Genomic DNA, 22,941 nt, shown 5'->3' on the forward strand with positions numbered 1-22,941 from the left:
GTTATATTTCAAGTTCTTTTGCAGTGCAGTGATGAACTCCCCTTGTTTCAGCAATTTAGATCACTTGTCCTGTAGATATTACAGCTTGAGAAATGGTTTGTTGCTGGTAGTTTTGTTTTGTGCTCTTACCATGTCATTATATGTCTAGAAAAAAATTGCTAGCAATTTTTACTAAGCCCGTTTTATTTAGTGTATCAGAGACAATTTTCCCCAGTGATCACTGTGAATCTTGCATAACAACCCTGCACACCATAAACGACATATGCAATGACATTTACATGTGTACTGTCATGCAAAACTATTTCCTGCTACACTGAATATAATACCATGACTGAATGAAAGAAAACATTCTGATTTGGTGATATCATTTTTCTAGCCATGGTCACAAGAGGTCCGTCAGGGCAAGACTAAGGAGAAAATGTTATTCTCACATTTGGTACTTTTGGCCAGGACTTTGATAGCTAGTTTATCACACTTTCAAATATTATGGCTAACTGGATAGAAATCTGGAAAGAATAATTTGGCCCAAAGGATAATACAGTTTCTTAAAAAAAAAAAATGGATATACAAATTCCACCACTGCAATTTTTAAATCACAACGGCCTAACAAATTTTCATAAATAAAAAAGCCTAATAACATTTCCTGAAATAGCATCACATTCAATTCTCAATGAAGCTTATTTGTTATAAATTACTATTTCTTTATTCTCTTTTATATTATACCTAATGCAGATTTAAGTTCCTAGATTCAGAACCCATGTTTCAAATCCAATATAAACTGTCACAGTACCATGAAAACACAGTTAAATTCTACTTAGAAGATATATTAAAAATGATTACTCTTTATAGATGAAATCTAAGTGATAAAACTGGACCTACTGATTGAAAAGATGCCTCTAGTTTGGTTTTACACAGATAGCTATTTAATGATTAGTGAAGATAATAGGACTAGTATTCAAGTTTCTTTTCACAAGTGGCCATTTCATTTTCCATACATTTACACCACACCAGAGGGTCAAACAGATAACGCAAATACAAATATTTCTTCTTTCGAATGATGATAAAAACAACACTAATGAAGATACAGATAGCAACAAAAAACCTGGATGCCGTGTCAGACTCTGAAACCAGAATAATTCGAACTGAATGTTGAATCTCTCACTTGTTTGCTTTGTCACTTTGGTCAAACTACTTAACTTCTCTGAGACACTATTCCTCTATCAGTAAAATTAAAGTAAGAATATCCATTTTACTTGGTTATTCTGATAATTATAATAATGCATGTAAATACATAACACACAGTAACCACTCAAATTATCTACCTTCCCTCTTTACCCAAATGAATTTTTCCTTCAAAGAGACTTCATTATACATAATAATTGGCCTCAGTTTATGCAACTGGAATGCTAAGAGAGGCTATCTTCTCTGTAATCTCCACTCAGACTTAAGATCTAAAAACATTAAAATCGTTGGGGATCTCATAATCTACACTGAATCCTGAGGGGTTTATATCAGAAAGTAAAAGTAAAAAAAAAAAAGTGATACGTGGTATCTGGTAATAGTGTTCTGTGAACATTACTATGTTCACATAAAATACATTTATGCATTCTACTATTTATTCAAAAGGAATATTCTGGTACAAAATACATGCCAAGCTAAAGATTTTGGTTTTGTTGGTTGTGCAGCAGGCAAACTTTGTCTGAGAAAGTGTGTCCTTGTCAAACCCAAACCTGGCCTCAGAGTAGCCTAAGCCTGATAAGGGCTATTTTGCATCAATTTCTACTGGTACCTGTTATTTGGTTTCTAAATATTTGGGTTCTAACTCTTGCTCACAAAACCCCTTGTGTCTTAGGCCCCATCCCCTGGTTTTGGTTTAATCTGTACTAGTAAGTCAGGTTTTTTTGGTATCTAGATGTTAATCTTCCTCCAACTTTGGCTCTAACCACAATTTCTACTTGTTATATAACTTCTTGAAGAATAAACCTTCCTGCAGTCATTCATTCATCCAACCAACGCCTGCTAACTTGTGATGGTAGAAGGCAAGGTAAGTAAATGCACAATTATAGTTCAGTGTGGCAAGCATCATGATAGAAGAATGTACAGAAGAAATAAAACAGATATCAGCACAGCATAATGAGGAAAGGCTTTCAAGAAGAGATAACGCTTAAGTTGGGTTTTAATGGATGAGTTGGAATCAAGGATATTGAAAGACTTCTCTAAGCAGAAATGAGGCATGGGTGAAAGCAATAAAAAATCATTCCTTATGACTGGAGTGTGGGGTACACGTAGTATAGGTAGGTAGGAGCCAGATGGTGAAAGGGCCAGGCTACTAAATTTAGAAGTTAAAAATTTCTTCTACAAGCATTATATGAATAGAGGGTCGGGAAACATGGGGATCCTGAAGAGTTTAAGAAAAGTGATAGGACCAGATTTGAATTTTAGGACTATCCATGGCAATAATGCTAGTGAGGGGTTATCATGGACATTTTAGATTACTTGCATGGGCTAGAGAGGAAAGGAGGGGCTGAGAGATGGTAAGGAATTTGAACATACAGGACTTGATTGATTATATGCAGAAGCCGTGAAAGAAGAGGAGCAATCTAGACAACCACAAGGTACCTGAGCAGATGATGGTCTCATTGATTAAGGTAGAGAATACAGGAAGAGAATTAGTTTTGAGAGGAAAGGAAGGCAATATGTTTAATGTTGGGCATGCTGAGTTTAAGGGCCCTGTGATATCCAGGCTGCTAAATATGTGGTTCTTGAACTAGAGAGTAGTGGCCTCAGATTTGGATTTGGCAGTCATTAGCATATCAATGGTATTTGAAATAATAGTGTAGGTGAAGTTACCCACGAATCTGTATGGGTTGTGTAGACCAAGGAGAGCAGAGGACTGAGGATAAAATTCTGGGGTGGTTAATTTCCTAAACAAATATTTATCAAATACTAATAATGTGAAAGTCCCTGTGCTAGGTGCTGGGGAAATGACGGTGAACCAGTATAACTGACCTTCCTTCTTGCCCCCTCCCTCTCTCCTTTCCTTTCTTCTTTCCTTCCTTCCTCTCTTCCTTCCATCAACACATGTTTATTAATCAGCTAATGTATGCCAGACACATACTAGGAGCTAATACTATAGGAACAAAAACTGTCCTTGAAAAGTTAATACTCTAGTGGAGAAGAAATAAATTAAATCAGTAAACTGGTGAAATACGTAAAATAATCACAAATTTTGATATGTTCTAGAAGGAAATAAAGAAGGTGTTAAACAAGGAATAATAAGGCAGATCATCTTAGTAGGGTTACGGAACACCTCTCTGAGAGGTAGCATTTAAGCTAAGACCTGAAGGATGAGAAAAAGCCACATATTAAATAGGATCAAAGAGGATTCAAACTAATGGAGAAGAAGCTCACACTAAACTTGAACTTGATCTGGAGCAAAGGGAATGAGGTGGAGGTAAGGTTGAAGAGCTCAGCAAGGGCCCAATACAATCCCTGTTCACATCCTAATAGAGGACATAGGCAGCAAATCACTAATCATGCAACTAATAACTTATATGACAATCATAGAAAGTAATCTAAAGGGGAAAGTAAACATTTGTCATTTGAGGATACAGAGAGGAATCAGAGCCTAGAGAGGATATTGAGAAGACCTAGCTTGAGCAGTCTCTTTTGAAACCAGCAGAAAGGTATAAAATCCAAGAGAAGAGAGTGTTTTAGAAAGAAATCTTGATCAACAAAGTCAGATGAAGTGAACAGGTTAAGATAAGGATGAGATAATGTTCCTTGTCTTGGTTAATGTGGAGGTTACTGAAATGGGTAAAAATAACCTCAGGGGAAGGTTGGTCAGAAGTCAGATTATAGAATGATGAGGAGTAAAGGGGCAGTAATACACTGGAGATAGTAGACCATTCTTTTAATCGAGCAGGTTATGATGAAGGTGAATTGTCAAACCATAAGAGTGTGTGGATTTCAGAGAGTCTTAACTTTTTAAGACAGAAGACCTGGGGCGTGTTTCTATGTTGAGGTAAGTAGACTAGTAGTGAGGGAAGTGCTGCAGGAACATGAGAAAAAGGTGGAGCAAAGTTCTTTAGTAGGTAGAAGGAGACAACACCAAAACAACAGGTAGTCCATCAATGAAATGAAAAGGCAGTCTACAGAAGAGGAAAACATTTGCAAACCACATATCTGATAGGGGTTAATATCCAAAATATACAAGAAATTCATAAAACTGAATCGCAAAAAAAAAAAACACCCCAAATAACCCACTTTAAAAATGGACAAAGGGTCCGAATAAACATTTTTCCACAGGAAATATACAAATGGCCAACAGGTATGTGAAAAGGTACTCATCTTCACTAATCATCGGGGAAATGCAAAATGCAAATCAAAACAACGACGAGATATCACCTCACACCTGTTAGGATGTTTACTATCAAAAAGAGGAGATAAATGCTGGTGTGAATGTGGAGAGAAGGGAACCCTTGTGCACTGTTGGTAGAAAGGTAAATTGGCATAGTCACTATGGAAAACAGTATGGAGGGTCCTCAAGAAACTAAAAATAGAACTGTGAAATGATCCAGCAATCCCATTTCTGGGTATTTATCCAAAGGAAATGAAATAATCATCTTGAGATATCTGTTCTACCAGGTAACTGAATTATTATTCACTATAGCCGAGGTAGAGAAACAACCTAAGTGTCTGTCAACAGACAAAGGGATACAGAAGATGTGGTAAATAAATACAATAGAATATTATGCAGCCTGAAAGAAGAAGGAAATCCTGTCATCTGCCACAACATCGATGAACCTGGAGTAATTGTTGTATAATCTCGGAGGAGGAAAGGTCTAGTAACCATGGCACAAAACTAAGACGCCATAAAAAGAGGACCAATAAATTCAACTTCATTTCAAAAAATCTGCATAGTAAAAACCAAAATCAAATTAAAGGTAAATGATAAATTAGAGATGACAATTGTATTTCGTATTTCCCTAATATGTGAAAGTGCCTATAGATCAAGAAGAAAGAGACCAACAATCCAATAGAAAAAATGGGCCAAGTACTAAACAGTTTGCAGAAAAAAGCGTCTCTTACATATGGATATATATCCAACATAATTCAAAATAAAAGAAAGCTAATTAAAGATATTCTGAGAAGCCTATCAGATTGGGAAAGATCAGATTGTTAAATAACACTGTGATGGTAAAGTTGTGGAAAGTAGACACTAGCTTACGGAAATATAAAATGGCAACAGATTTACAGATAGCATTTGGGTAATATCTATCAAAATTACAAATAAACACATTCTTTGACCTAGGAATTTCAGTTCTAAAACTTTCCTCAGTTATACTTGTGTATATGTGAAGTGACATTTGTTCAAAACTATTCATTGATGCATTTTTGTTAGCAACAAATTAGAAACATCCCAGGTGACAATCAATAGACTGGCTAAATGACATCCATCAGTGGAATACCGTGCAGTCATACAATGAATGAGGAAGCTCGCTATGGATTACTCAGTTTTTTGCTTTTTATGCTTTTTCAGTTTTAAACTATGTAGACATTTTAATTTTAAAAAATAAAGAATTTTAAAAAGCAGTTATAGGGCACATTAAGGTTATAAGGAACTCACAGCTTTTTAAAAGAAATATGTCCCAAGAATAATGCCTCAAAGAGTTAACCAAATGCAAAATACGTATTGGTAAGTACTTCCCACCAGTTTTAAATTATTATAAAAAAATCCTCTGAGCAAAACCACTGATGTAATAAGACAAAGTAACTTAGCTGTGACCCTCGTGCCACAGTAATGTTTAAAGATCTTGTCAGGCTAGTGAGGTTTTCCAGTGGAATATATTAAAAAAAGTGTTCCAAAATAGTATTAATAAGCAAGAATTCTGATTTGAAATAAACAGGTGATGAGAGGAAAATTAGATAAAATGTATCAGATCTCTTCAGGGATACCATGGGAATAGAATTTATATCCCTAACGTACTTTTTTCATCTGTGGATATCAAGGGCTTGATAAATGCTTTGTCTTATACAGTTGACAAAACCTGGAAGAGGTAGACAGTTACTAATCCTTTGGTTATAGGAATATAAAAAGTGCCAAAGTGTGTATCAAGCCCTGTATTCTGTCACTTAAAGGTATCACTATTTTAGAGTCAGGCTTCCTGACATTCCATTTCCCTCAAAAGACTACACCTCCAACACTCTTAACCTTCTCTTGAACACTAGTTCTGAATCTATTAATCAGGGATTTATCCAAACCTTTACAGAACCTCATTTATTCACTCATTCACTTCCCGAGAGAAGATAATATTGTTTTGCCAGCATGTACTTCACAAAGCTTCTAAACCTACAGACTTGTCAATCTATAACCTCTGAATCCTAGACAGAGATGTGGAAAAGATTAGGTCCCATATTAGAACAGTCAGAATATATGAAGGGTGAGAATACTAGAATACTAGCAATTCTTCCCATTAGGGAAGTGAGCATTCTAGGTCCCATCCCCCCAGTCTCAGGATCTTCTGGATCAAATCCAGGATATCAAACCCTCAGTTCCTAAGAGGCCTGTGTACCTCTTTCCATTTTTGTCATGTGAAACTAAGAGGAAAGAAACATGCTGGTATGAACTATATCCAGCCTCATATCTAGGAATTTTTAAACCCTTTGCTATAGTGTTTTTTCATATAATTAACTTTTATAGACTCCCTAAAAAAGTAGCTTTGAAAAAGTTTTTCATAATGAATCTAAATTGCTTTTTATTATTATTCTATTCTCAACCCTCTTCCTTTTTGCTCCCCACCCCCTAGCCTACCTTACTCTGTCCCACTTCCTCCCTCCCCCACTTTCTGAACTTTTTTCTGTACACCTTTACCCGTGAGGGCAGCATTATTTGTTCACATTGAGACGATATGGTTATCATTATCTTAGATCAAAATCTCTAAGGATGTAATTGTCATGGTTTGGTTACTACCTAGATGCTGTCAGTAAAGATGGTTCCCTTTGGAAAGAACAAAAAAGGAATTGCAATTATAACTAAATACCAGCTTGAGGTTGGATGGGGTGGACGCATGGAGATAAAAACTTCCCGGAGGCCTTTGAAGCCGTGAAAAAGTATTCAGAATGGAGTTAGGTCCTGTGAATTTAGCTAAGTGCATCATGCTTTAGGCTACTTCTTCCTAAGCTTTGTATGGAAGGCTAGACCATTATGTTTAATGCTGTGTACTCAGGGCTTAATGTGGTATTTGGCACAAAACAGATATAATCAAAAATGATTTTGAAGAATAAATTAATGAAGGAATATTCCTCCACACACCAGCTACGTTTCCTCTGAGTGGTGTTGTAGGATGTGGCGACTAGGAAACAGGAAAACAGAGGTGTTTCCGAGGGCATCAAAAATATAACATAATGCTTTCCCTATGGTCTTTTCAACATACTAGCCCCTTAAATACTAAACTGAAAATGAGTACAGTTGGGATTCGATTAGAATTTTTGAAACTGCTCACCTGGGTGGCTCAGTAAAAATCCCTGTTTCCAAAGGAGAAAACAAACAAACAAACAAAAAGAATCAGAACAAACTTCATTTCATATGTCCCCAATAATGCAAACAGAGTTTGCATGTGTGTTTCTTTAGGCATATTCATAAAGAAGCATCATAAAATAACTCCACTGGCTTTTTGATTACTCTTAAAAAACTCACTATAGATGTGCAAAGATAGCAGGTAACATATTTCTTATGCTTTAACCACAGAATTTTATACATTTTATCTCAAATTCTTTTTCTTTACAGAAACTTCAGCATTGAAAAAGGAATAACAATATAAGCAAAAACTAAAAAAGCTGAGTTATTGGACACCTTTCATTTTCAGTCAATCAGTTCACATTGGGAAACGTCTGATTTTTATATTTATTGCTCTGTCCTTTGTGCTGCAGTATCTAAAAATAACTACTAAGCCATTTTAAAATTCACCTGTTTAAATGTCTGTCTCTCCCCTGACGTAGTACGGTGGAAAATATGCTTTATTCACTTAGGTATACATAGTCCCTAGCATGTTGCTGGTATATGGTAGATCTCAATTCGTGTTTATTGACTAAATTATACCGTACATAAATGTAGAAAAAGTTTACAGAAGTAAGCTTTCTTTAAAAATTGCTTCAAGATGATATACATAATGTATGCTCCATGTTGAAATTTAAATATTAAAATACAAAAATCACCTATAATTCCATTATCTTCACTACCGTCAAGAATTGGTGCATTTTTTGTATTTTTAAACCCACTTTTAACATGAAATTTATTTTCTTTTGTTTAAAAAGTAATATACAGTCCTTAACATTCATTTTAAAAACGCCAAAAAATAGAAAGAATTTTAAAAATTACAGTTTTACCATTCAAATCCCATTCCTTTTACAGATATAGACAGTCTTTGCTTTGTATGGTCCGGATATGCAAGAATTTCAGTTGCAATAGTTTAACTAAATAAAATAAGTCCCCAAACGACTTAGTTCAGATTTAGTTACCACAGTATGTTAACTATGAAGAACTGCATAAAGTATACATTTAGCTGCTAGATCTTCAGTCCATGGATCACTACATAAGTAATAGGTGTACATCATGATCCTCAGCAGAAGACCCACTTGATCAACACCCAGAGTCCTGGGCCATAGAAACTGTGAGATAATAAATGCGTAGTTTTAATTTGCTAAGTTTGTGGGAAGTTGTTTGGTGGCACTATAAAAGTAATATACTAGGATAATATTTTGATTTACAGACTTTTTTTTTTTCAGTGCTCTGTGGATATGGTCCCATTGTCTTCAGGCATTTGGTATTACAGAGGAAAAAATATCTGAAGTCAGTTCACGTCACCCATCTGATTTGAGGAAAGCTTTTCTCCCCATCTGAATAATTATAGAATTATTTCCTTTGTGCTTATATTACAAGAAATTTGCCAATATCAAGGTATACACTTTTCTCCCTCTTTCTCTCTCCCTATCCTTATTTCTTCTATTTGTTTTTAAGAATGATTTCTTGAATTTTATGTTAGATACTATTTCTATTTCAAATGTTCTGATTTCCTCCCATTCAAGAAATGTTTGTATTCAGGAACTCGCATTGTTTTTAGGTTCAAACTCCATTCTCTACCCTATCTATGGTTGTCTCACATTTTAAAAACTTTTATACATGTCCTTTATATTGTGGAGAATAAAAATTTCTCTTTCATCTTAGGGATTCGACTTACAGTGTCAGCACGGCTTTTAACTACCAAATCTCCAAAGAAAAATTTAATTCTGATACTGCATTTTAATTTCTCTGCAATCTTTATTCCATCATATTTTCATCTGACTCTCTTCGAACTTCTACCATTTTCTTCTTATCTCAACCTGTTCTGATCTTATAGCTCTCTCTGTTTTATAAAACCCGTGTTTCCTTGAATCCTATTGAAGATGCCAAATATGTTTACACTTTTTTTCTTTTGGATGATGCAGTAAAGCCTGAATGCATTCTTCTTCCCAGTTAGTATAAAGGACTTCTTTTCTCTTCTTCTACATTTTTCCATCTTTTCCTTCTTAAGCAGTGATGTATTTAGCCTTGCACTTGCCAACAGACAGGTTGGTGGATTATAGTTTCCCAGAGTCTTTATCCACATGGGATAAGATTGAATCTTCTCAGTTTTGTACCCATGGTTTTACAAAACTAGCTTGATTTTGGTGGGCTTTCATCTAGTGTAGCTCTGCTGGATCAAGATAGAATTCTTACTCCTCTCCTCTCTGACATGTTCATATAATAAAAGAGCATTGGTGTTAGAAGGTGGGCTCTAGAGCCAGCCATGTTGGATGAATGTCCCAAGTCTCACCAGCAAAGCTAATGTGGCCAAGTCATTTAAATTCTCTCTGCTTCAGATTCCTTATAAGTAAAAAGGGGATAATAATATAAAAACCTCATTAATTGTCAGCATTAAATGAGATAATGCGTACGAAGGTTTACCACAGTACTTGACACTCTGTAAGCACTCAATATTGGTTTTCCTCTAATTCGATTATTATGGGCATGGAAAACCCATTCCCTCTAAGTACACTGTTACCAAGGCTCTGTGTTTACTCCCACCTCCATGGCTTTATTTGTGAGGGTGTCTCTCCAGACTACAATGCATTATGTCACCACAGGCTCACTCTGTACAACATCCGGCTCATTTTCCCAATCATGTTGCTGTTTCTGACTCTATGTACAAAGAGAGAATGAAGAGAGGGCAAAGGGAAGGGGACTCAGATAGCTTCAAAAACTAGTCACAAGCAATTAATGAGATAAATCAGTTTTCTGATCACTACTGACCTCATGGTTCAGAATAAGAGGACAGACAAGGCAAAAGGTAGCTCAGGTGGGCTCCAATTTCACAAAATGTTTATAAAGTTTTCATAGGTCTTGAGAATGCAGAAATTTCTTGAAAATTCTAGGAAGTTTGACTGTGAGTTGGCTTTGGCAAGCTTCTCTTATGACCCATAAAGTACATGTACTTACCTTCTCTGAGTTCAAGATCTGAAAATAAAGCTGCCAGTTGTACACACACAGATAACTAGACCTCACCCAAACTCAATGCTTAATCCTGAGCCTGCAAAGCTGCTTCTCTTGCTGTGGATACTGTCTCATTGAACAGGCACCATTATCTTCCCACTCAGCCAAGCTCAATACCCTAAGGTAATTTTTACTCCCCCTTCTACCTCAATTCTATTTTCAATCAGTCAGTAACTACCGCCCAATCATTCCTACAATGCCTCTCCAGTCCCACTCCCTCTTGGCCATTCACATTCCCTCAAGTCCGAATTTCTAACTTCACCATTTTTCATTTGGACTATTGTTACTGTCTTTGAAGTGGTCTTCAGCCTCTAATGTTTTCCTTCTCCAATCAATACGACTTATTGTTGCCAGAATTATCTTCCCCAAATACAAATCTCATCATGTCACTACCCTTGTCAAACACTAAAAAGGTTTCCCAATCCAACAGAAAACAGTTTATTTTCCCTACTTTAAATTCAAGGTCTAGAGCAACCTAACCTCAACCCTTTTGCAGGTCCATCTCCTCAGACATCTCTTCACAGCACTCATCAGTACCAGTGGGACACCTACTACCCTTTGAGCATATCTGCCACTTCTGTTTCCCACTAGTTTAGCTTTTTCATTTCTCTCAGCCTGGAGTGCACTGTGTTGGTAAACACCAAAATCTACCCAAACTTTCCCCATCGTTCAAGGCTCAGTAGGGGGGCCGCCTCTGTGAAATAATCTCCAGATGCTTGGATTAGCAGTAGTTTCTTTTCTATGCCTTCACTTTACTTTGTTTATTCTATTATATTTATCCCATTCTGCCTTTTATTGTGATTATTTACACTAAAACCAGACTAGAGAAATGACTGTGCTTCATTTACTCTGATCTTCCACAATCTGGCAAAATGTTTTTTGCACATAATAGTTGTTCAGAAAAAAAAAAATTTCCTGACATTATCAGGGTTAAAACCTCCAATATGTGAATACTGCTTTATTACAATCATTGTATTAAAATCGCATACAAAATGCTCATATTTCATGTAGAAATGAAAATGAGTAAGACTATAATTTTTACTTTTGGCATCCTCCAGTATTTTGGCGTCACTTAATCTGCTGTGAAGATATAATAGCAAGGTAAAATATGTAAATGTGAGTTTTCAGGGCACAGATTATTCTCCTGCATAGTAATTACATTTAATTTAACTCTGTGTTCTTGACAAGTACAACTCTGAGTTAAATCATACTGTGGGTTTGCTAACACTATTTGTATAGCATTTAAAAATTTACCAAGTATCTTCACATTTCTTCTGTTGTGTCATTTGTTAGATGCCATACTTCCTATTATCTACTTTTATAGGCTCAGAAAGACCAAGACATGTGACAGAATAAATAAGAGGAAGAACTGGAACTTGAATTAATTTTTCTTTTATTTTACCAAATTTAATGTGTTGTTCACCATTTATGAGATGGTTTAATTTTGTTGAATCCTCAGTGTCTCTAATAGCCCCATATCTCTGACTAGGATGTATGGGAGTCTTTATTAAAGGCTTAAGCAGGCTTGGCTGCCCAACAGGGTGATCATAGAATTTATTGGTACAGGTATGAGACTAAAAAGAGGCAATACTAGTAATTACCAGAAGAGACAGATGTCAACCAGAACTATCCTGGGCAAACTGAAATGTGCATTCTATCTACTGGCCTTAAAAATTGAGAACCATGTTTTCTCCTCTGCAAAACCAGAGCAGAGAAAGCTATTTATAAATTTTCTATCTTGAAATATTTATTAATTTCTATTGGAAAACTGTATTTTTATAGCAATGATATTTTTAAAATCCAAATTTACTTAAAAAATTTAAATAAATATTTAGTTTGAAATAAACTGTAAAAATATTTATATGCCAATTTTAAGTGAAAAATTTGCCCCTCCTCCCAAAACAAGCATAAACAAATATAAACACATAAGAAAGCATTCTGAGAACAACAAAAATCTTAGGTATACTTTTTACTTTTTACAAACAAGAATTGTATATATTTAAGGTGTACAATATATATATAGTGTGAATTGACAATCTAACTATTTAACATACCCATCACCTCCCAAAGTTAGCATTTTGTGTGTGTGTGTGAACACTTGAGATATACTCTCTTAGCAAATTTTAAGTATACATCATTATTAACTATAGACACTATGTTGTACATTAGGTTCTTCAGAGCTTATTCATCTTATAACTGAAAGTTTGTACTCCTTGATCAATATTATTTTTTCTAATTAAGAACTTTTAAAACACCATACAGTGGAGCCAAAGGCTGTGGATTGATTTACAACAAATATCAACATACAACTTTGGTTTTTAGAGTTAAATTATTTAAAGGGACTTTGCTCTTTAAGGCTTTTTGTTCAGCCTTAACTTCCCTTGGTAAAACTTAAGTCACTTGTAATAATCGAAATTTCTGTAGGGGAAATCAGGCATCTACTACAAAAGATATTAGCTATAGGCCAATCATTCTTACTGCAAAATCACTTAAAATTTCAATTCTTTAATTTTGTAAAATTCCCACTTGCTAGTCTATGTTAGGACACTGGAATTTATCTGTAACCCCAAATGGTAGAACATCTTCAAAGAATTTTGCTTTCTTCCTGTTCAGTCACCGTCTAAAATATTCTTCCAGTAACAAATCAGGTAGTTCAAATCTCTTTGTTACCAATTAGACCAACAAACATTTATTGATGGCAGAAATGCCAACCATAAAAGGTCAGGGATACTTTCATTCTTAGGATGCAAAGCAGGTTTTCTTGAATTCCTTTAATCCCAGTTTGGAAAAGTAATTTAACACCCAAATAATCGTGACTATTAAATTTTAATATAAGTCAAATGCTCTGAGAACATTTTGTGATGCTCAGCAATTAAAGGACCCCCTTCTTTCGTTTTACAATAGTGAGTAAAGTTTTGATACTAATGAATACAACTTTGATGTCTTTGCACCTGAGCCTCGCCTTTGATGACCTCACAGCATACAACTTACTCTTTGGCATTGACTAGGTGCCACTGGAAAAACGGGCAACATAGCTGAATGTAATGTCCCATAAGAACAAAACCTGCAAAGAGTCATTGTTTTGCAACATACACTGGCCTGGTGATTAAACTCAATGCTACAGTGATACCAGGATATGAACCTCTTGTATTCAAGACGCAAATTGGTCCATAATGTTTTTGTGTCATTTTTACAGATATTTCAATAGTGTAGAAGTAACCATGAAGTAATTTCATAATATCTTCAATATTACAATTGCAGAGTTCTCTATTTTTGGAAAAGAATATTAGTATTTTACTGAACTGTATTCTTAGGACAATTCCTAGATTCCTTGGATATTTTTTATACAATAATATTTAATTAAATGTGATTAAAATAGGTAAAATAAGCGATAATAAATAACTTCATTTTCCATAGTGATATGTATGGCTCATGATGGGCTCACATAAGGAACGAAAACGTATCAAAATATCATTAAGATTTTGTTGTTTCCATAGCTATTGAAAACAGCAATCTGATTGATGAAATTTAAGTAGGCTTCTGGGATGAAACTCAGGTTTTTCATTGGAATACAGGGGAATCATAACATATTATCACATACTATAAACTATAAAAAATAGTACATATTCCTTCCTAGGGGCCAAATTCAACATAATCATAAGAATATTTTAGAATCTCTTATCAGTCACGAGTAAACATTTTATTCAAAAGATATATGGCGGCTATATATCAATAATTGCATTAAACATAAAACTGTATGCTGCTTACAAGAGATATTAATAAAACATAAGGACACAGAAAGGCTAAGAGTAAAAACATAGTAATAAATTTAACTTGGAAGCACTAACTACAAGAAAGCTAGAGTTATCTATACAAATATCAGAGAAAGAAGAATTTAAGGCTAAGAATACAGTTGACCCTTGAACAAGGGGGTTTGAACTGCATGGGTCCAATTATACACAGATTTTTTTTAGGAGCAAATACTAAAGTTCTACATGATCCACAGTTGTTGAATCCACGAATGTGGAACCACATATATATGGAGGGCCAACTCACAGTTATAAGCAGATTTTCGACTGAGGAGGGTTGGTGCCCTTAACCCCCACGTTGTTCAAGGGTCAACTGTACTTTTAAGGCAACATTATTAGAGATTAAGGAGAACATTTCAGAATGATAAAAAGTTTACATTACCAAATAGATATACTAATTCTCAATATGCAAGCGCCTAATAGCATAGTTTTAAAACACATAAAGGAAAAACTGACAGAACTAAAAGGAGAAACAGATAAACACACACTCATAATGGGGGATTTTAAAACACCACTCTCAGTAACTCTGTATAAGCAGATACAAATTCAGTATGATAACAGAAGATGTGAACAAGACAATGAATACACGATCTAATTGTTACACTCACACACATGTATCTATATGCATATATATACATATACATAACACTGTACAAAATAATGGCAAAATATGCACTCTTTCCTAGTGCATATTAAACTTTATCATAATAGATCATATCCAAGGCCATATAAAGCAAGTGCCAAAAAATTTCAAAGGCTTGAAACACTTATGTTTTCTTACCACTGTGAAATTAATCAGTGTTAAAAGGTAATTTAAGAAATCCTAAAATATTTTGAAATTAAATAATGACTAAATTATGTATGGGTTAGAAAAGAAATCATAATGGAAATTAGAAGACATTTAAAACTGAATGATTGTGGAACTACAATATATCAAGTTGTGGGATGCAGCTAATACTGTGCTCAGTGGGAAATTTAAAACCTTAAATTCATACATTAGAAACAAAGAAAGACTGAAAAATCAATGATCTAATGGTCCACTTTGATAGGTTAAAAAAGGAACAGTAGGAGAACAGTATGGAGGTTCCTTAAAAAAAACTAAAAACAGAACTATCATATGACCCAGCAATCCCACGACAGGGCATATACCCAGAGAAAACCATAATTCAAAAAGACACATGCATCCCAATGTTCATTGCAGCACTATTTACAATAGCCAGGACATGGAAGCAACCTAAACGTCCACCAACAGAGGAATGGATAAAGAAGATGTGGTACATATACACAATGGAATTTTACTCAGCCATAAAAAGGAACAAAATTGGGTCATTTGTAGAGATGTGGATGGACCTAGAGACGGTCATACAAAGTGAAGTAAGTCAAAAAAGAAAAAGAAATATCATACATTAATGTATATATGTGGAATCTGAAAAATTGGTATAGACAATCTTATTTACAAAGCAGAAATAGAGACACAGATGTACAGAACAAACGTATGGATACCAAGGGGGAATTGGGAGATTGGGATTGACATACATACACTATTGATACTATGTATAAAATAGATAACTAATGAGAACCTACTGTATAGCACAGGGAACTCTACTTACTGCTATGTGGTGACCTAAATGGGAAGGAAATCCAAAAAAGAGGGGATATATGTATACGTATAGCTGATTCATTTTGCTGTACAGTAGAAACTAACACAATATTGTAAAGCAACTATACTCCAATAAAAATTTAAAAACAAAGATGACCTATTAAATTAAATTAATTAAATTAAATTAATTAATTAAATTAAATTAAATTAAATAAATTAAAATTAAAACAAAGATGACCTATTAAAAAAAAAGATGATGATATTTAAAAAAATAAAATAAAAAATAAAAAAGGAACAGTAAATTAAAGCCAAAGAAAGCAGAAGAAAGGTAGTAAAGTTAGGAACAGAAATCAATGAAATTTAAAAAACATGGAATCAGGATCACAGACATAATGTAAAACACAATACTATAAAACTATTAGATAACATAGAAGACAATCTAGGGGTCCTTGAGTTTGGCATTGTTTAGATACAATACCAAAAGCATGATCCATGAAAGAAAAATTAAGTTGTACTTCATTAAAATTAAACACCTCTGCTCTGTAGAGGACACTGATAAAATAGTGAGAAGATAAGCCACTGACTTGGAGAAAATATATATCCAAAATATATAAAGAACTCTTAAAATTCAACAGTAAGAAAATAACCAACTCAATTAAAAAGTGGGCAAAAGATCTTAACAGATACCTCACCAAAAGATCTGAACAGATACAAATGGTAGTTTCTTACAAAGCTAAGCAGTTTTACCATATAATCCAGCAATCATGATCCTATGTAATAACCCAAAATAAACTGAAAGCTTTTGTCTACACAAAAACCTGCAAACAAATCTTTATAGCGGCTTTATTCATAATTGCCAAAACTTGGAAGCAAGCAAGATTTCCTTTAATAGGTGAATGGATAAATAAACAGTGATACATCCATACAATGGGACGTTACTCAATTAAAAAAAGAAATGGGCTGTCCTGCCATGAAAAGACATGAAAGAGCCTTAAATGCATATTGCTAAGTGAAAGAAGCTAATCTGAAAAGGCTACAATACTCTATGATTCCAATTATAAAACATTCTGGAAAAGGCAAAACAACAGTGATGTTAAATTGTGGACTTCAGTTAGTAATTATGCATTAATATTGGTTAATCAATTGTAACAAATGTACCACACCAATGCAAGATGCAAATAATAAGGGAAACTGCGGGCAAGGAGGAGGGGAGGGAATCTGTGGGAACTTTTTGTACTGTCTGTTCAATTTTTCTGTAAACCTAAAATTGCTCTAAAAAATTGCTCTATTAATTTTTAAAAAGTATACCCATGTCCTAAAATATACAATAGAGAAAAAACAACAAAATGAATGATTCTTTGAAAAAAGAATTGATATAATTCTATTAATACTGATCTTATAAAAAGACAGAAATAATCAATATTGTAAGTGAAAAAGAATATCACTACAGATCATCTATGTATTAAAATATAACAATATTACCAAAAATTTTATGCTGGTGAATTAAAAATTTTAGGTGACTTGAACAAATTCCTGGAAAAAAACCTTAGCAAAAGTAGTAGAAAATCCAAACAATCCCACATCTATCAGAAACTGAATTACAAACTTTCCCACAGTGAAATATCCAGGCCCAGTTTAGTTTACCAGATAACTCTTCCAAAATACAAGAAAAAAATAATACTGGTCTGATACAAAATCCTCCAGACAATTAGTTTAGCATTTGAAAATCATTTAATATAATTCACCACAATAAAGAGAAAAGATTATATAATTATTTCAATTTACACACAGGAAAAAAAATGTGAAATAATTCAACACTTCTTCAGGATGAAAACATTTGGTAAATTAGGAATAGATGGTAACTTTCCAAATGTGAGAGAGTAGCTACAGAAACCTACAGCAAACATCATACCTAGTAGAGAAATCTAGAAATCTAGCTTCCTCCCAAGATGGGGGAACGAAACAAAGATACCCAGTATCTCCCAATTTATTCATCATTTTACTGAAAGTCCTAAACAGTGCAATAAGTCAAGGACAGCACAGTAAATCAATAAGTCAAAGAAATAAAAGTATCACTGTTCATGAATACCATGGCTACATATGTAGACAATCCAAAAGAATCTACTCTGTATCAGAAAGATTAAGTGAATTTAGCAATGTTGCTGGATCCAAAGTCAGTATCTAAAAAACAACTGTATACCTAGAGAGATAATGGTAATGTTCTATTTCTCAGTCTAGATGGTGGTTACATGGATGTATTAATTGTGTGAAAATCCACAGCTCTATACTACTTCCGATTAATGCACTTTTTTGTATATATGTTATACTTTAACAAAAGATTATTTTGTGTTGTTAAATGGGTATAGAGTTTCAGTTTACAAGATGAAAAAGTTCTGGAGATGGGTTGCATAACAATATGAATACACTTAACACTACTTAACTGTATACTTAAAAATAGTTATGATGGTAAATTTTATGTATATTTCACAATTAACAATTAAAATTGTTTACGTTAGAAAAGATGAATGGTATCAAGAAATTAATGTTAAAGGTTGGTGAATCTAAATAACACATAGAAAAAATTCAAGTCAGAAACTTGTAGCCCACGATTAGAGAAATTCTGCTTCCCTCTGCTCTGGGCTGAGCAAAATTGTTACAGTGATAACAGATGGAACACTATACTTAGAAATCAAAATTCCTTAATTTTAAGGCAGTATTCATCATAAGATATATCACTGATTTAATAATACCTTTTGGGTGAAAAACCCCACCATATTTAAACTTACCTGTAAACATATCTGAAATATAAAAGTGTGTGTGCCTTACAATCAAGAAAATGTGGGATATCTATAAAAATGAAGAAAGATGGACTGGTTTGCCTGTCCTTGGAATGCAAACCCAATGTCTCAAGGTATGTCCATCCCCTTTTCTTAAGGGATCTTGACCACAAGAGTATTCAGGATTATGGTAACAGAATCCAAAGAACCTGAGCATTATAGGGGATAAATTTTATTCTAGTACTATTTTACTTACATATTTATTAAATAAACATGAACACACACTCTTTAGTAGGCTAATTATTGGGGATGTAAGAATATGAGAGTAGCCTCAGTCCTGGAAAGAAGCTGGGTTTACAGGCATGACATTTTTGCAATGAATCTGAGGTGAAATCATCCATTATCCATAATGGCATGACTAGATGAGATGATTATTAGTGCACAAGTGTACATTTTCATAAAGAAAAATCTACTCTACTCCTTCAGCCAAGTTGACCGTTGCATGCCTGCTGGTTGCAAGGACTATACAAGTTTTGTTGTTCTTGATTGAAGGCTAGTTATGCTGGCCAAAGGGCCACCACTAACCCATGAAGTGTGTTTGTACTCTTTGGACAGATTTAGTCTCTCAGGCACATGGCTTGTGGAATGAATGCAGCCGGATTTTGGCCCCAGTTACCCGGTGACCTGGTGTTCTTGTGTAGGGCACACCTTACACAAGGGTGTACAGTTACCCGGCCTGGACATACACTGGCTTAGTGGTAAAACACAGTTGCCAATTTTGCTGGCATTTGTGGTGATACCTGAACAGCAGAGGCTCTTGCATTAAGTTTCTCAGTATGTAGATATATCCTAATGAATGGCAAGGAAAGAGAGGCTTGAGAATGGATAGTGATGCATGTGACACTGGAAATATACACTATCTCTGCTCCATAGATGAACAATACTTTGTTTTTAAAGAGATTTAAAAATACATCCTGTGAAGTTATATTTGAGACATTTGAATAGGTTTGTCTTCAAAGAATGATATAAGCATGGAGAGGAAGAGGGCTTCAGGGCTTCAGGCATGGCAATATACTCCTAACAGAGGTATACTAATATTAATAAATTCTGGTACTTTTTCATGTCAAGAGTTGGCAACTATAACATTTGAGACTTACATGTAAATAAACTGACTCTTTTCTAAAAGGCTGTACACAGAAAGTCCCTTAATGTTTGCAACAGTTATTTAAAATTATATAATTTATATCTTAAAAATATGAGCATTGAGAGAAGCTCCCAAGTTTTTTCATTCAAAAACAAAGGAAATTGACAGGTTTTTTTTTTTTTTCTTTTCTTTTTGGAGCTGTAATGATTCTAAATTATTTCTGATTAACAAAGAAAATGGTCTGCTACTTCAGTGCCTATGATTACATTACAGTACAGTGGAGAAAAGTCACTAATGGGTACCTCTGAGGTCAGGACTGAGACTGCAGCATTCAAATTTGTTTATTAATGAGCCCAGGACAGGGCTCTCCTAGGATGTCAAGATTTGTTAATAGTACAAAATCTGAAGTACTGTTGAAACCTTAAACAACCAGACTATCTAAGAATATCGCCCTAATGTATAGCGTCTGAAATAAGTAACCCTCTTCCAAATGCCTGGGACATGTATGGAGGGGAGAGCTTAATCAGAGGAACTGCTATTCTTTCATCAATGGCAAGAGGAAAATGGGATATTCAAGATGCTGAAAAAAAGTACTGCAAATATATGTGCACTTTTGGTCACTGCTTTTTGATGAAGAAAATATTGTGCATAATAACTCGAGAATGTATTTAACATAAATTATATTTGCATGAATTATGTTTATTCATATGGTCAGATACATAATGGCTTGCTTGATAAATGGCTGATTAGTCTTACAATCAGCCCAAGAGAGACCCGCTTCAAAAAACTCTCTCCCGGGGGCATCTGACTTTCTAGATATTTTCTGTTTTGGCTTTAAACAGTGAAACGCTGCCAGATTTGGGCACCCCAAACAGTTTATTTCCAGCTTCCAGTATGCAATCTGGAATGTCTAGAAATATTGGACAATCACTCGCCATAAACCTCAGAGTTCCAAGAAGTACAACCAAGTGGGCAATGTGACGCCACTCCAAGAAAAGGGGGGTTTCATAAAAGAAAGCATTCAGGGGAACCATGAATTCTTTCTTTAATAACATGAGGAGAAATAATTACTGCAGATGTCAGCAGTTTTAATCACTGTGTTTTGATGATGAGACTACTCCCTCCACCTGAGACTCTGCATGACATATTCAGATGTGGAAAATGTCTTTAATTTTAAGGAAAAAAAAAACTGAACTATTTCTCTATTGTTAGGTAGCCTTATTCTGGTGAAACTGGCTGTATTCTTTCACTTCAGTAACAGTCCCAATTCTTTTGACCAGCTCCTTCCTCAGATTGACCTGGATTGTCACATACTCTGGGAAGATTCCCCTGACTGACCCCCGCTCTGAACTCTCAGTCTGGATCTGCAGTCCTCTTATATATCCCCATATCAACTTACACTCTTCTGTATCATTGATTACACTGTGTTGTAATGATCAGGCTATTTGTCAATCTTTATACCTTCTTTTTGGGCTCCCCATATTCTAATTTCTTGGAGATTAGCCCTGGGCGGTGTTTCTTTTCTTGCAAGGCTAAGCAGAATACCTGCCCCTTATTTGACATTTAACTAATGGTGAATGAAAGAATGAAGTCCTTACAAAGCAATTTGCCTCTATTATATAACAACATAAAATACCTCTACCCTTTGATATTTGGTATATTGATATTTGGGTATCAAATTCGCTTCTTGTTCTTGCCATTATTGTAAACTCCTTTCTGGAAAGGAACTAAATCAGATTGTAAAAAAAAATGAATCTTCAGTAGTTTTAGGTAGAACGTTTTGAGATCAGTATTATTTCATTGGAACCATAGATCTGTGTTCAGGTAAGTGTTTAATACTATTCTCTTTCTGATACTATAATGAAAAGGGTTTGTGGGTTCAAGAAAATAGAAAAATTAAGATAGAGATGTAGTGGCTAATTACACACAGAAAGTTAATACCATAAAGCCTGTAGCAAGAGAGTATTATAATTAAGGTAAAGAAATTAAAACAGCATAGGATTTTCACCTTTATATCCGTTACTAGGCACGAATGACCAATTAGCACAGGTACTATACAATCAATTTTATGAATCATAAGGGTGCCTATTCCTATTCTGACTGTTTCCTCATAAGTTCATTATGTTATAAATAATATGCACTTTTTTTGCAAAGATGAACTGAGTTTTAAAGGTTGAAGTATTGTATTTGAAACCGCTATTTCTAATAAAATGTATATGGGGGTACAGTGTCCGCCACTTCTTGATTTTGACTCTTGTTCTGCAAGTAGTTTACAATCCTGAAAAAGTATCTTTACCTAGCGAATATGAAATATGTATGCAGGTACATACAATGGGGATTTAATTCTACCTGCTGGCATTTAAAAACTAGCTAAAACTTCAATTCACTCTAGAGTTTCACAGAAGTTGTGCTCAAATAGGAGGTGTCAGTAATGACTTATTTCGACACATGTATATTCTTGAAAATATAGACTTCAATTAAATACCTGCCACCTTTCAGAGGCCTTCAGTGAAACACTGGAAGCAAAATTTTTGCTCCCCAATGCTTGTGTTTTAAATCCCATTATTAGAACTGGCTCTCACTTGTTATTCTGTTTTTTGCAAACTTCTTGTTTATTTAGTTTACCTTACTCTTTTGCTTTGTGTATAGAGTTTGTTAACAATGGAAGAGCTTCAAAGTGAGAATACTCAACACAGCATCTTTCCCTGCATAACAATACATTCAATCTGCATCCATTTGCTAAGCTTCGTTGAAACAAAGCACTGATCAGGCAGCTGGGAAGAATGTGTAATACTACCAACTGTAACTGACAGCCTAATTAAGTTGGGCATGGGGGTGAGGTGGGTAGCCCAATGTAGATGATTTGCCTAAATGGAATCTCCCATTAACCCCACAGGACACTTAGTAAATTTAGTATGTGGACTTGGGATTTTTTTTTTTTCTTAAAACAGCTTGCATTCTATATACTTCATTATATAGAGGAATTACTTAGAAATTATTTAAATATTATAATAAACTGATTCTTGAAAAATGCATGTTAA

At 34.5% G+C, this 22,941-nt stretch overlaps 1 protein-coding gene across 14 annotated transcripts in view; it reads right to left on the bottom strand.

Annotated features, from left to right (window-relative positions):
* Positions 1-22,941, bottom strand: part of FOXP2 (forkhead box P2) — a 531,282-nt gene that overhangs the window by 69,824 nt on the left and 438,517 nt on the right. The window contains exon 1 of one of the 14 annotated variants that reach the window (XM_059933576.1): positions 7,506-7,519. The exons of the other annotated variants lie outside the window; for them this stretch is intronic. The gene's annotated coding sequence lies outside the window, so the exon portion shown is untranslated. Of the gene's footprint in view, positions 1-7,505; positions 7,520-22,941 lie in introns of those variants that run through there. 14 annotated transcript variants of the gene reach the window in all.

The sequence above is a fragment of the Balaenoptera ricei genome, chromosome 9, assembly GCF_028023285.1.
Source record: "Balaenoptera ricei isolate mBalRic1 chromosome 9, mBalRic1.hap2, whole genome shotgun sequence".
Lineage (NCBI taxonomy): Eukaryota > Metazoa > Chordata > Mammalia > Artiodactyla > Balaenopteridae > Balaenoptera > Balaenoptera ricei.